General features: G+C 54.7%; 1 protein-coding gene across 50 annotated transcripts in view; it reads right to left on the reverse strand.

Moving 5' to 3' along the window:
• Nucleotides 1-1,120: 1,120 nt before the first annotated feature.
• The window catches only part of JAKMIP3 (Janus kinase and microtubule interacting protein 3), a 129,535-nt gene continuing 117,166 nt past the window's right edge, over nt 1,121-13,489 (reverse strand). For all 50 annotated transcript variants that reach the window (XM_023636846.2, XM_070248279.1, XM_023636859.2 and 47 more), the window contains one exon: nt 1,121-3,658. The gene's annotated coding sequence lies outside the window, so the exon portion shown is untranslated. The remainder of the gene's footprint in view (nt 3,659-13,489) is intronic.

A 13,489-nucleotide genomic window follows, 5' to 3' on the forward strand; every position in this document is an offset into this window, starting at 1 on the left:
GGCAGAGGCTTCGCGGGCTCCTGCGGCCGGCGTGCGGCCATGGCGGGAGCGGGCGAGGGGCGGCCGGTCGCGGAGCCTCCTGCGCGGGTCTGCGCGCCGCGTGTGGACGGGGCGGCCAGGGGCTCGCGCTCTCCCCGCCCCTGTCCCCCAGCCCGCCCCCAGCCCGCAGGCGCCCGCGCGGTGCTGGCGCTGTCCACGCCTCGAGTGCTGAACGCGCCAGCCTGGCCGGGGCGCGCGCTCCGTCCCAGCGAAGGGCCGCTGTTCGCCCTCGGGGCGCGCGTGGGTCCCGACCTCCCGCTCAACCCGCAGCAAGGGCGGGCGGGCAGGGAGCACGCACTGAGGAAACCACAGTCCATCGGAAGGCCAGCCACATTCCTGGGCCCCGTGGGAGCTCCCACACAGGGCAAGGAGCCTCTGACTCCAAATCGTCTGGCGAGTCGCGAAGGTCGGAGTAGGGGGACAGGGAAGCGCCCACGCGAGCTGCTCCCTATCTCCCTTAAAGCCGAGTTCAAGGTTTTTGGGTGAGACACAGCAGAGGGTCACAGGGCGAGGCTAGTCACTCCGTCGCGCCCTGCAGAGACGATCTTTAAGGAAAAGACATCCTTTTCATTCTGTTAGCGCAGCCAGCATTTCAAAGCATAAGCTGGGATAATGAGAGTCACTGCGGGGACCCCGGAGTACTGGCGCCCATCCTTCTGCAGAGATGAATCAGCAACTTTTCCATTCCCTCGTCCCACCTCTGGTTTGCCCTCCCCCAAAATAATCAATAAAGTGACCTTTACTCACATGTGTGGGGTCGTCCTCCGCTGAAATCTGTTGCCAAGTGTTCTTACTCGTTCCTAAAAATTCTTTCACTCTTTTAACTTATTCGAATTTTCTCTTCCGGTTCTCATTTGATAAAACAGCTACAGGAGGGGGCCTCCCTGGTGGCTGACCTCCCAGAGGTGCTGATTTCAGAGGTACCTCTGATTTCAGAGCCTGTCCTCCAAGTGATTTGCCATGATTTAAGGTGAGGCTGCAGGTAAGACGCCTGGCTCCCCCTCCCCAGCATGCAGAAGGCCCAGGTTCCCTTGCTGTGTGGAAGGAGGCATCGTTGCTCAGAGAATGGACACGGAACACAGAAGTGGCTAACATAGCCGATAAGTCCAAACTTTAATGCCTTGTGAGGAGGGGAACTTTGATATTCTAAGATTTAAAACAATCTTTTTTTTATTAAAACTGTACAGTAATTTACAAATAAGTAAAAATTCTCTGGTATATATCATAGGAATCACAATACAAAAATATGTGTAAAATTTTGTAGTTGATCACCATACAAACCTATTTTAGGCCTGTAAATACTGTTTAGCACTGAACAGAATATCACGTTTAGAATGTGGTTATTAAGGAATTGCTTCAGAGAACACAAATGCTGCCCCGGCATGGTGCCAGGAGAAAAACGAGTCCTAATTTGTTTTTGCATAAATTTACAGTAAAGCTTTTAAAAATATACAGTAAACAAATATATGATTTGATACATATATTTACACCTTGATTTTCCTGAGCCTAAACATAAACCCATTACTGTGTTAAAACACACAAGCCATCTTAAGGTTTCAATGATGGGGTGATGGGAAATGTAGATTAATGTCACATGCCTCCAAACCCACTCCCGGCACTCCCTCCTTCCTGACTTCCAGCGTTGGTGTTCACCAGCCGTGTAAGGCACGCAGCGGGTCCTGAAGGCTATGGGTTCTTCGAGGGCAGATCACTTTAAGGAAGAGCCACAGTCCTTCAGCAACTGGCACGCCAGACTGTGGAAACGAGGTTCACACACATCTGTGTCAACAAGGAAGCTGCAATTTACATGGATTTCTAGCTTAGACAAATGAAAATATTTATGTCGTTCTGGGTATTGTGCACACAGTGTGATTATGTTGATAATTGTGACGCTGTACACATGTCCATGTCTTGGTTACACAGTAAACATTTCTGGCAACGTTTCGGGTCCCTCCTCTTGCTTCATCAGGAAGCGATGCATTTACACACAGACTCCCCTGCTTGAAGAGCTAGCAGTCAGAGAGCACAAATACTTGCAGGAAATTCAATCCAGCCCACTGACTTTGAATAAAAGGTATACTCCAGGGTTTAGAAAATGCACATTATTTTAAAACACTTGAATTCTTCAGATGCTCACTGGACCAGCAGGAATCAGTGACAAATGTTCATACTTGCCTTTTGTTTTGGCAAAAGCCCAGTCCTGAAATGCTGGATTTTGTAATCAGATGAAAAGAAGGTGCCTGTGATACACGAATAAAAACAATGATGTCTAAAGAATTGACATTGCAAATAACCGTGTGCTTACAGGAACACGGCAGGGACACAAATACAGTCTGGTACATGGAGAGTTATTTAAAACATTCACTGAGCCATTTTCCCTTTGCTGTGTAAATACTCTTTACATATAAACCACAACAGCTTCATAAGCACTGGTACATATTTACATGCTTCTCTTTCCTGTAGAGTTTGCTTTTTTTAATTACAAAGCTCTGATTGAGTGTCTGGAGCGTGTGGTGAGGGCATATGAACTACTCCAGACATAGGTACAACATGCAAAAGCACAATGGTCCAAAGAAACACAAGGAATGTGAAGCTGGGTTTCAAATGCACATCTTTAGATCCTAAACGGCCAACTCGCACAGCTGCTGTCCTGTGCAGGTGTACGTCGGGGCAGGAGCTCCCCAGCGGAGCACAGGCCCACGGGCAGTGCTCGGGGTTACGGAGTGCATCTGACGCCTCTACAGTCTATCAGCCTTCAAACTGGAAGCTCACCCAGAGCTCCGTGGTGGCTTTTATTAATGCAAGACTATTGTTTGCCATTCGGTTCTGAGTACAACAAATGTGCCAAGAGGATGCAGTCATCAGAACGAGACAAAACTATGGATGGAAGGTTAAACAAGATTTCAGACTTGAGATGAAAACCCTGACATCAGCCTCAGCTAGGGAAGCAGTCAACTGGCCCCAAGTCTTGTCCACGTGAATAAGTAACTGACCTTTAATGACAACAGAAAGGATGAGTTCTTCTTGGACAGGGGCTGATTAATAGCGCAGTGCCCAGCAGAAACCCTGCACCCACCAAAGAAAAGCGTATCTGTCTGATCCTATAAGTTTTCTCTCAATTTCAACCCAGGGAGTCAAGCGTGGTCTGGCTGCCACCAGTGTCTGCACCAGAGCTGAACATTTCTCCCGACACAAATATAAAATGAACCTAACACTTCCAGACAACACAGTCGTCCCTCCCTCAAGCCAGTCGGTAACAAAGTCGATTTCTTTCATACAACGTTTGTTACATTCTCACCCGGCTGCTCGTCTCACTACCCAGCGTGTCAGCTTCTAGGTGCCTCAGAAGAGCTGAAATCCTGTGGGTCTCCAGTTGAGCATGTGTGCACACACACACACAGACTCGTGCACACACACACACACACACACTGCTCACAAATTCAGCCCTGAGGGTGACAACCTCAGACCACCAAGGGAGCCAGGTCAACAGAAGAACCACCTCCCACTGGGAGTCATTCTGGATCCCAGAGCCGGGAGACTCTCCTGGGCTTGCGCCAGAGCGCTGGGCAGGAATGGAGATCACACTTAAGACTGGCTTCATCGACCTGCTGTTTTCTCTCTGAAAAAGAGTGAAGACAAAAGCTTGATTTTAGTGTGAGACATCTGAGGCACTCGTGGGCAACCCTCACGGTGGAGACGGTCTGGAGGAACCCCACAGGCGAGGGTGCTGACCACCATGGGCTCTGCACGTGGACGGGCAGATTACGCTGGCTCCAGCACCAGCCAGCATCACATCCGGAGCCTCCAGCCCGGGAGACGCAAAGGGCTCTTCCCAGGAGATGGAGAGGCTGCAAAGATGCGTCCCGGGGCCTCGGGAAGCCATGTGCAGATGCCCATGTTTCTACCCCATTTTTAATGTTTGGAACAAGGTGTGAAGGAGCCGCTCAGGTTCCTTGTAACAAGGAGGGTGGGCCCCAGATCAGCCCCTGGGGAGGCAGCAGTGAGAGTAGGGGGGCAGGGGGAGGGGATTGGGAGAGGTAGGGAGGAGGGTCTGGGGCGGAACCCCTGGAAATCCCACAGCTGTCTAATCTAGGAGAGGCTGTAGAAGTTTTTGTTTTGTTTTTCAGTTTCGGTTTTTACCTAACTTCTAAGTAAGAGGAGATTCCCCCAATAGCATGCAAACCACAGGCAGTAGAACCACACACGCACACTGACGCCCCCCAAGACGTCATGTGTCACAGCTGAAAGCTCTGCGGCAATTGAAGCAACACCCTGTTCTTTGTGCCTTTAACCCGATTCATTTCTAAACAGGTTCTCGTCAAATCATCCATTTCTAGAATGTTAGAGATGAAGGGACCCTCCAGTCTAGCCCTCCCATTTTGCAGATGGAAAAGCTGAAGCCCCCGAAAAGGCATCTCCTGAGGTCACACTTCTAGGCTGACCGGAGCCAGGGCCCCTCCCCACCCCATGCCCCTGCCTCTCTGAATTAAGATGACAATAGCCTGGGGCTACCAGGAAGTGCACACATGCAAATAGAGAACAGAAGTCTGGTTGAAAATCTCGTGCAGAATTCTAAAAAGTTACTCCCCCAACTGAAGGGACAAGACAACCACATCTGGGCAACGCGGTCACTTGATCCCCTCTCCTGAGTCAGTCCTGCCCCACTTTGCTGACACACTCGTTCACTGCCACTGTCTCCAGAATTGGGCACTTTCTGCCCTCAACCATGACCACGACACTCCACATGCACACTTACCCACACACACACGTGTACACACACACATGCACAGAGGCATGCTTCTGCTTCCAGGCTTCCCAAGACCCTTCTGCCCCACCCTGAGTCCCATCTCCTCTGGGGGATACAGGGTCCTCTGCCCCTCCCTTTTCTGGACACTGGCCCAATTTCCTGACTGTCCCCACAGTCAGCCCAAGAGCTCATCCAAGCTGGAGCCACGCAAGACATAGGACAGGCGAGCGTGAGATCATCTCGTGGGTCTGACCTCGGTCTCATGGCCCCAGGGGGCTCCTCAGGGCCCCACCGAGGCCCTGGCCCAGTGCTAGGACAGACCCCCCCAGACTCCTCATTCAAGAGCTGCTCTGTGGGCAGGAGCTGAGGGTGCTGTCTGTAGAAGGGCCTGCTGGCCATGTTGGCCCTTGATTAGTGTCTGGAAACCTGGTTTTTGAAACATTCCCTGTATGATAAGGTTGTGCTCATGGGCTGCACTAGACTGTTTGTGCAAATGACATGATTTATGGCAAACACCTGCTTCCTTCTGAGCGCCTGGCATTGGAGAGGTCAGGAGGTACCCAGACAAGTAGCCCCAATAAAACCCTTGAACTCTGAGTCTCAATGGCCTTCCCTGGCGGAAATGCTGCACACACATGGCTGCATTTTCGCTGCTAGGGGAGAGTGTGCTCTGTGTGGCCTCCATGGGAGGGAGAGCACAGGAGATCCGCTCATGGACCCCTCCACACTCCATCTGTGTCTTCCGCCCTTCCAGATTCAGCTGTGTATCCTGATTACATCGCTGCAATAAATCTCAGCCATGGTACCACTAAGTGCTGAGTCCTGAGAAGTCTCGTGAATCACTGAGCATGTGGCTGGTCTTGGGGACCCTTGGAGCCCTCTGCTTCCACTGTTTCCAGGAACTATGGCAGACCTTCAGGCTGCAGAACGCATAAGATGTGGTCTTTGGCCTCTGTGAGCACATCTGTTCACGGATTTGTTTGTTCATGTGGCAAATATTTATTTGAATGTGTATTAGGGGCCAGGCTGAGTGTTTACTGGGGGCCACACTGAGGATTCCACAGTGAGCAAGCCAGGAACACCGGGCCCGGTGCTGCTTCTCATGGAGGTCACAGTTCACGAGGGAGGAGGGCATTGTGTGATGGGAGAGACACAGGACACGGAGGGAGCACGTGGCACATGGCGGTGCAGGTGGGAGGGTCCCCAACCAGCTCAAAGCCCAGCGGGACAGAGTCCCACAGACACACAATTGCCCTGTGATGGGGAGATGTCCCAATGAAGGTGGGGACCAAGGACCTCAGCCATGCCCTTCCTTCTGGAGGACCGGTTTTTATATTGCGCTCTGCTGAGGATGGCTGATCGAGTACAGGAATAAGTTGATAACAAAGCCCTGAATTGGGTTCGCTTCACAGTGCCAAAACGAGCAGAGGAGGGACAAGGGGACAGGAGGGCCTCTGGAGGGGCCACGACCCTGCAGGGCAATTTTGTGTGGGTGCCCAGCCCAATAGGCATGAAGAGGTCGGAACCTCGTCCAGAGCTGTGGAAGCAGGACTCCCCCGGGGACACCCATCAGGGATGTGTGCCAACGGAGTCGCTCACACAGATTGGGAAAGAACACTCTGCCTGACGTCCAAATAGAGCCAAGTAGCAGGCCCCGCCGTCTGTGTTTGCGCTGGGGACTCCCACTGGGATCTCGACAGTTGGGAAACATAGAGCTGTTGGCAGGGGAGACCGGCACCTGCCCGAGGTCGGAAAAGCCCGCTTGGATTGGAGCCAACTGCAGATGGCGAGCCCATGGGAAAGCTCCGGCCCGAGGCCTCACTGGGTGTCCAGAAACGCACGTAAGCACGTAAACCCGGGTGCCCCACAGCAGGGCCGGGTGGAAGGCCACGTAGGAGAGCCCGATTCCACAGACACTGGCACTCACAGAGGGGTGAGACCCTACAACCCGACCTTTGCTCTCTGCCCCGAAACAACGCCACCTACTTCCTGTGCCCCAGATCTCCCCCCCCACCCCCACCGCCACGAGAAGAACACACACAAATACACGTGTTGTCAGCTCACAGGACAACGAGGAGTGGGCTGAAAGACAGAACCCTTCCACTGCAGCTCTGTCTGCCTGGGAAACTGCAGCCAAACATTTTCAAACCAAACAGAAGCAAATGGCAACAATAAACGTGTCTGGGCCCAGGTCCTTTTCCCTAAAGCTCTCATCTGGGGGGAAATATCAAGAAACAGACGGCCTAGCCCAGACCCGGCTTAGGCTCCTCCCCTCCTAGCTCTCCACCGGGCCTTTCTGTCAACCCTACAGATGGCGCCAGCACTGCCATCAATCCCGCCTGCCCTGGGCCACCTGTGAGGGCCCCTGGCCCCAGGTCCCACAGAGGGGAGCACGGCGTGGCTCACACAGACGCTGGGACGGTCCTCTCCATTCTTCACATGCACAGTGGGCCTGCTCTGGGGCTCCTCCTCCTGGTTCGACTCTGCAGCTGCCTAGGAAACACATAATAAAGGGAGCGGCCACTTTCATGGAGCAGGTGAGGACATTGCCCCAGGCCCTTGACCGGCAGAAACTTGACCCCAGAAACTTGACTGGGCACGGGGGCCCAGACATTTGCCAAGCATGATTCTGGATGTGTCTGTGAGGGTGTTTCAGGATGAGATTAGCATTTGAATTGATAGACTGAGTAAAGCAGGTTGCGCTCCCCAATGTGGGTGGGCCTCATCCAATCAGTTGAAGGCCTGGCTAGAACAAAAGGCCAAGGAAGAGGGAAACCCTCCAGTCTGACTGCTGAGTGGGGACTTCAGTCTTTCCCTGTCTCCAGACTTGGACTGAGGCAAGGGTTCTTCCTGGGTCTCTTCCTGCCAGCTTTCGGACAGGAATTTACACCAGAGGGCTCCTGAGTCTCGGGCCTTCTGACTCGGACCAGAGCTAGGCCATCAGCTCTCCTGGGTCTCCAGCTTGACCACTACAGATCTTAGGACTTCTCAGCCTCCATAACTGTGTGAGCCAATTGCTTATGGTAATTCCCTCTCCACACATACTGCAGACAGACAGAGAGATGGCGAGAGATTAGATAGATAGATACACACATCCCATTGGCTCTGTCCCTCTGGAGAGCCCTGACCAATGCAGACACGTTACCTGATTACCCTCCACACTTCAAGGAGCTGACTCCTTTTCAGAGCAGGAGGCCAAGGTGGACACAGGTCATCTCACCTGTCATGGCTGCATGGTTAAGAGAGGGCAGAGGCGGGACCCAAATCCAGGCCCGCCTGACTCCGGAGCTGTACTTTCAACCACTGCCACACTTGCTGAGTGGCAGCCACAGCTTCTCCAACATCTCACACCCACGGACAAGGGCTGACTAACGCAGCGTGATGGAGACCAAAGACCCTGTTGGAAAGGGGCGTGGAGGGCGTTAAAATCCCAGAGTGTACCAGCACATGGCTTTAGGAAAACTCAAACAGAGGAACATCGTAGTCAAGATACAAAGAGGTGGGGCTGGCCCGGTGGCGCAGAGGTTAAGTGTGCACGTTCCGCTTCGGCGGCCCGGTGTTCACTAGTTTGGATCCTGGGTGTGGACACGGCACGGCTTGGCAAGCCATGCTGTGGTAGGTGTCCCACATATAAAGTAGAGGAAGATGGGCACAGATGTTAGCTGAGGGCCAGGCTTCCTCAGCAAAAAAGAGGAGGATTGGTGGAAGATGTTAGCTCAGGGCTAATCTTCCAAAAAAAAAAAAAAAAGATACAAAGAGGTCCCCTCTGGACCCCAGTCCCATGGAGAGGCTGAAGGTGTCTGTGGGGTCCCTCCCCACCAGAAACTCAACAGTTCTCAAAGTGGGATCCAGGGCTGGAGGCCTCAGCATCTCTTGGACTTGTCAGAAATGCAGACTCGTGGGCGCCCCCACCCTGTGGAACCAGGCCCCCTTGCAGGTGGGCCGCAGGATTGGTTTAACAAGCCTTCCAGGTGACTCAGGTTCACTCGAGTTTGAAGGCCACTGCCATGAAATTGTGTTCCTGGGGCTCCAAACACTTCTTCCCTTAAGGCTGATGTTATAGAATGTGACTATATGAGCATAGTGGGCTGTCTACCGGGTTTTCTTCCCAGTGATTTGGGAATTAGTGATCTAGGCTTGCCCTCAGCCATAGCAGTCAATTCCAGGACCACAGTGTGCCCCCTCGGTGCTGCCCACTTCCTCCTTGGGGCCCAGGGACAGTCACTGGCATGTCCTGCCGGCCTTGACACCCCTGGCACTTCTACCTGGCCAGGTATCGAGGGTGCCTGTAGTTGTGTCCTCTGCCCTGGTCGAGGCTGCCTGTGTGTGCAGGCTCACAGCCTGACCTTAGCCTGAGGTCAGCTTGGCCGTGGAGCAAACCAGGGGTGTGGCATCTGAAGCCCAGTTCCCGCCCAATGCCACCAGTCACTGTGCCCTGGACCAAGCACTGCTTGCCCTGACGATCAGTGTCCCTCCATCCCCATTCAGCAGGAGGTGGACGCCGTGTAGGAACGCCCTGGGCGGAGCCACTGCACCTCTGTCTGCACATCGGGTTCAAGTCACAAACACACCTGTTCTCCCACAGGAGCTCCTGCAAAGCGGTGTTAGCTTTGACCTCGCTTCTTTCCATCTGGGATGCTTTTTCCAACGTGCACTGGCCAGACGCCAGCCTCCTGACCCCAGAGACAAGGGCTGCCTCTCCAGACCCATCTGGAGAGGGCACTAGGAAGCAGGCCTCCTCAGCAACCTTGCTAAGCTCCAGAAGCCCAGGGGGATGTTTCCCAGGGCCTCAGTCCAGCCCCTCCAGGAGCCGATGGAGCCCCGCCCTGCTGACCCCCTGCAGGTGGACGTGCCCACATCGCCCATGCTGAACTTGGCAGCCAGGCAAGTGAGACTATCTGGCTTAGAGAAGAACTGGTACAGAATGACCAGAGATGGACGCTGGGACCGCTGTGGAGGTGAGCAGGGAGGCCACTGAGCCACCCTGGACAAGAGGAGAGGACCCCCCAGTCTCTCAGTCATTGACATTCCAGGGTCTCCTTCAGCTTCCACTTTCACGGTTCTTTGTTGCCCCTCACCTCCGTGCACCCTGGGCAGACGGAAATGGTCCTGAAGCTTGAGGGCGGGAGGGTGAGGGCAAGGGGCGTGGCAGTGACTCCAATGGCCAGAGGCCTGAAACCACAGAGGAGGCCTGGGAGATGGCGGGTCCCTGGCCTCACCCATGTCCAGACCATTCCTGTCTCCCTCGGATGCCAGGCCAGGCCAGAGGCTCCAGAAGACCCTGCCTGGCCACCCTCTCTCCCACCTCGCTGGCTGCGTGTCCTGGATGGAACCTGGCACTCTGGAGATATAACTCAAGATTCGGAGTTAATTACCTCCTCTCATGGGAAGCGAGGCCCCCAGCCTCCCAGAGCCCCCAGGACCCTGAGCCCCAGCCCGGTTCCCTGGAGTGAAGGGGAAGGCAGGGGAAGAATGTTGGGAGATGGCCTATAAGCAGAGGGGGCCGCACTTCCATTAGTTCTCCCCAAAGCTGTCTGCTCGGAGCCCCTGGTGACCTTTATTCTGCCTCCTCCTCCAGGAAGCCAGAGCACCAGCCAGGAGCCAGCAGGGGAGGGGTCCCCCTGGGCAAGGAGGTCCCTGGAGCAGACTCCGGGCAGGGAGCAGCTGAGGGCTGGAGAGGGCCACACCCGAGACGCCCATCCTGGTGAGAATGGGAGCTGAGCACAGGTGTTGGGAGGCAGGAGGTGGGGACTCCATGGGAGCCAGTGAGGGGAGACAGTATCAAGAAAGCTGAGAGGGCAGGCTGGCGGAGGAGGCTGTACCTCTGCTGGGAACAGCCCGGCACCCCGTGCAGCAGCCTCGCTTAAAGGCACCAGGCCAGAGGCGCCTCGGGGCACAGCAGATCTCTGGGTCCCCCCACACCACCAGACTGGGAAGGTTGTTTGTTCTAGATCCTGCCACGGCTGCCCCGTGCATGGGGCTGTGGGCACCCTGCAAGGCGCCACTGCAGCCTCCATGGTCCCACCGCCAGGCAGGTGGGCACTGGGCTCTGCCTGCTTCCCTCCCACTGCCCGCTCTGCCTCTGACCTCAGCCTGCCTTGACAGAGCGGCCCCTGCTGCGCCTCTCACAGCCTCTGTGCATCAATGGCTCCTGACGTCTGTTGCAGAGGAGGCAGCACAGGCTGCTTTGGGGCCGTGTGTCCTGGTCCCCCAGCCTAGAGCACTGACATGGTGTGGTTGGCCAGGGCACCAAAGCAGCACAGCCCACGCTGACCTGACCCAGCATCCCCGCAGTGCATCCATGGCCCGAGCCACTGGGCTCTTAGCAGCACACAAGGAGACGCACGTGAGGCTCTGGAGAGCGTGGTGACAAAGGCGGGCTTCACCCCTTCACTGCTGCTCAGCATAGCTGAGGTGGGGCCTGTTCTCTTTCCCACGGTCCCCCATAAGCTCCCACCCCTGGTTCCCGGGAGGACCATTCCAGAGAGGGGCCACACCTGGGGGTCAGGGGGACCATTCCAGAGGTGGGGCAGGGAAGGAAGCTTCAAGAGCTGTGTTCACGGTGCAGGGACCCGCCCAGGCTGGCATTGGTGCATTCTCTACCTTCTAACCATCTGAGCACACTGGATTCCAAGCCCACCCCAGCCCAGAAGTTCCCAGGGTCAGGGCTGCACCCTCCAGGTCACGGCCAGAAGGGCATTTGGACACCAGCTCTGCCCGTCCCTCCTGGACATGGACAGTCCTCCTGGCTGATGTGGGTGCAGAATCCTCTGCCCAGGCTCCCAGGCCTCTGCCTGACCACACGTACCCACCCAAATGCACAGACATGCACACGACAAAACACACACACAGACACACGGTGCACAGGCATGTGAGAGGGCGCACACCCGCGCACACACTTTCTGCCTGCTTGCCATCGGTTCTCCATTTTGTTTCCTGTCTGGGTTCCAGGCAGCTGCTCTCACAGCCCTAGAAGGGGCTGTCCAGCTATCTTTTCTGATGCTGACTTCTCTCATAATGGCCTCTCTTATTAATGGCTTCACGGTCATGCTAGTAAAAAGATCCATTATTGCTTTAACCAAGACGGTTACATTACAGGTCGCTAGACAGCTGGCTGTGGGCCACGAGCTGCGACGGGCAAGAACAGATTAGACAACAGAGCAATAAAGGCGGAGGGGAAACCGTTGGCTTCAGGCCAGTTATTCAATTTCTGCCTGAGAGTGTGTGCAAATCTCCCAGTAACATTAGAGAAAAACCTTTGCCTTAAGATAAAAGCAGAAGGATTCTGAACAAAGAGCAAAAAATAAACCACTCCAAACCTGACGCGAACTGGAAAAGAGTTGGGTGCTATCTCTGAAGCTTGCGCATTTGTATGGCTGACCTGGCTTTTCGACTCCTAGGCGGACACCCAGAAGAAACTCCTGCACCGGCACCTTAACAGATTGACAAGAATGCTCAAGAAGCAATGTCTACAAAAGCCAAGCCCAAATGTTTGTCAGAGGGGAGGGAGAGCCCCAGGAATGAGTCACAAACACCGACAAGCAGACGCGCACTGCAGCACGGGTGGGTCCCAGCACGGTGATGTTAGGCACAAAGTACGTCCAAAAGGTACCTGAAGCATGACGTCTCTTTTTATAAAGCCTTAAAAACAATAAAAATTACATCTTTTAGAAACATACGTGTCTGCCACAAAGCTCTATACGTGGGCTCTGCACCAGGGTCCCAGATGGCAGTTACCTCTTGGCAATCAGGTGATGGGACGGGTTCGTATGGTTAGGAGTCAGTGTGTCCATGGACGTTATAAAGAACAAAATAACCAGATGGGCCACCCCAGACCACGGCAGGTGTGCGGCCAGAGCCAGCATCAGGACCAACACAAACCTGCGCATCAAGGAGAGAAAGATGGAGAAACTCCGTGACGAGGAATGGCGCGGCGGGAACAAGAGCTGCAAGCAACCATGCACGCCAGCAGCGACCCTGCAAGCCAGCTCATTCTGAAATGCAAATACAGTGTGACCCCATGGCTCCACGTGAGTGGGACGATGCACGGGCTTGCTGCCTGCCATCACACAAGCACGCATGTGACCTCAGCCTCCGAGAACCTCCTCATTCCCACTTGGGACTGGAGCCAGGCTGATGAAGCCGCCCTGACAGGCTGGCTGCCCCCAGGGAGCATCTCTGGGCGCCCGGGCAGGGCCCCTCCATGCCTGGTATCTGAGGGCCTCCATCACCTCGGCAGGCACCGGGTCCCTGTTCCCAAGGCAGACAGGCAGTGCCTGAGGAGCGCAGTCCCTGAGCTCTGCCGCCCGCAACAAACAGCCTCAGAGAGCTAGCTGTTCACACTCGGGTGAAGCTTCCACGAGGAATCAAACAGCTCACCTTTTGTTTCTTTTCTTTCAAACATAAAACAATATATACAAATTAAGAAAATTTTGTTGGGTTATGATGGAGAGTATCATGGATATTTTTTAAAATGGAGGCTCCTGTTCCATACGTGCACAATGCTCATTAACTGTGGATGCCTTCCGAACAGGGGCAGCTTACCCCTGAATTACAAACATGACAGCAGAGCCATCATTTCTAGCCCGGCTGGCGGTAGCGCAGCACAAGCAATCCGAGACCAGGCTTCCCAGGAGCGGGGGCTGCTCATTGGCATTCGGCGCCCGCTCTGCCAGGAGCTGTAAATCTGGATCTGCTGACAGT

Source organism: Equus caballus, chromosome 1 (genome assembly GCF_041296265.1).
Source record: "Equus caballus isolate H_3958 breed thoroughbred chromosome 1, TB-T2T, whole genome shotgun sequence".
NCBI classification, from domain to species: Eukaryota; Metazoa; Chordata; class Mammalia; order Perissodactyla; family Equidae; genus Equus; species Equus caballus.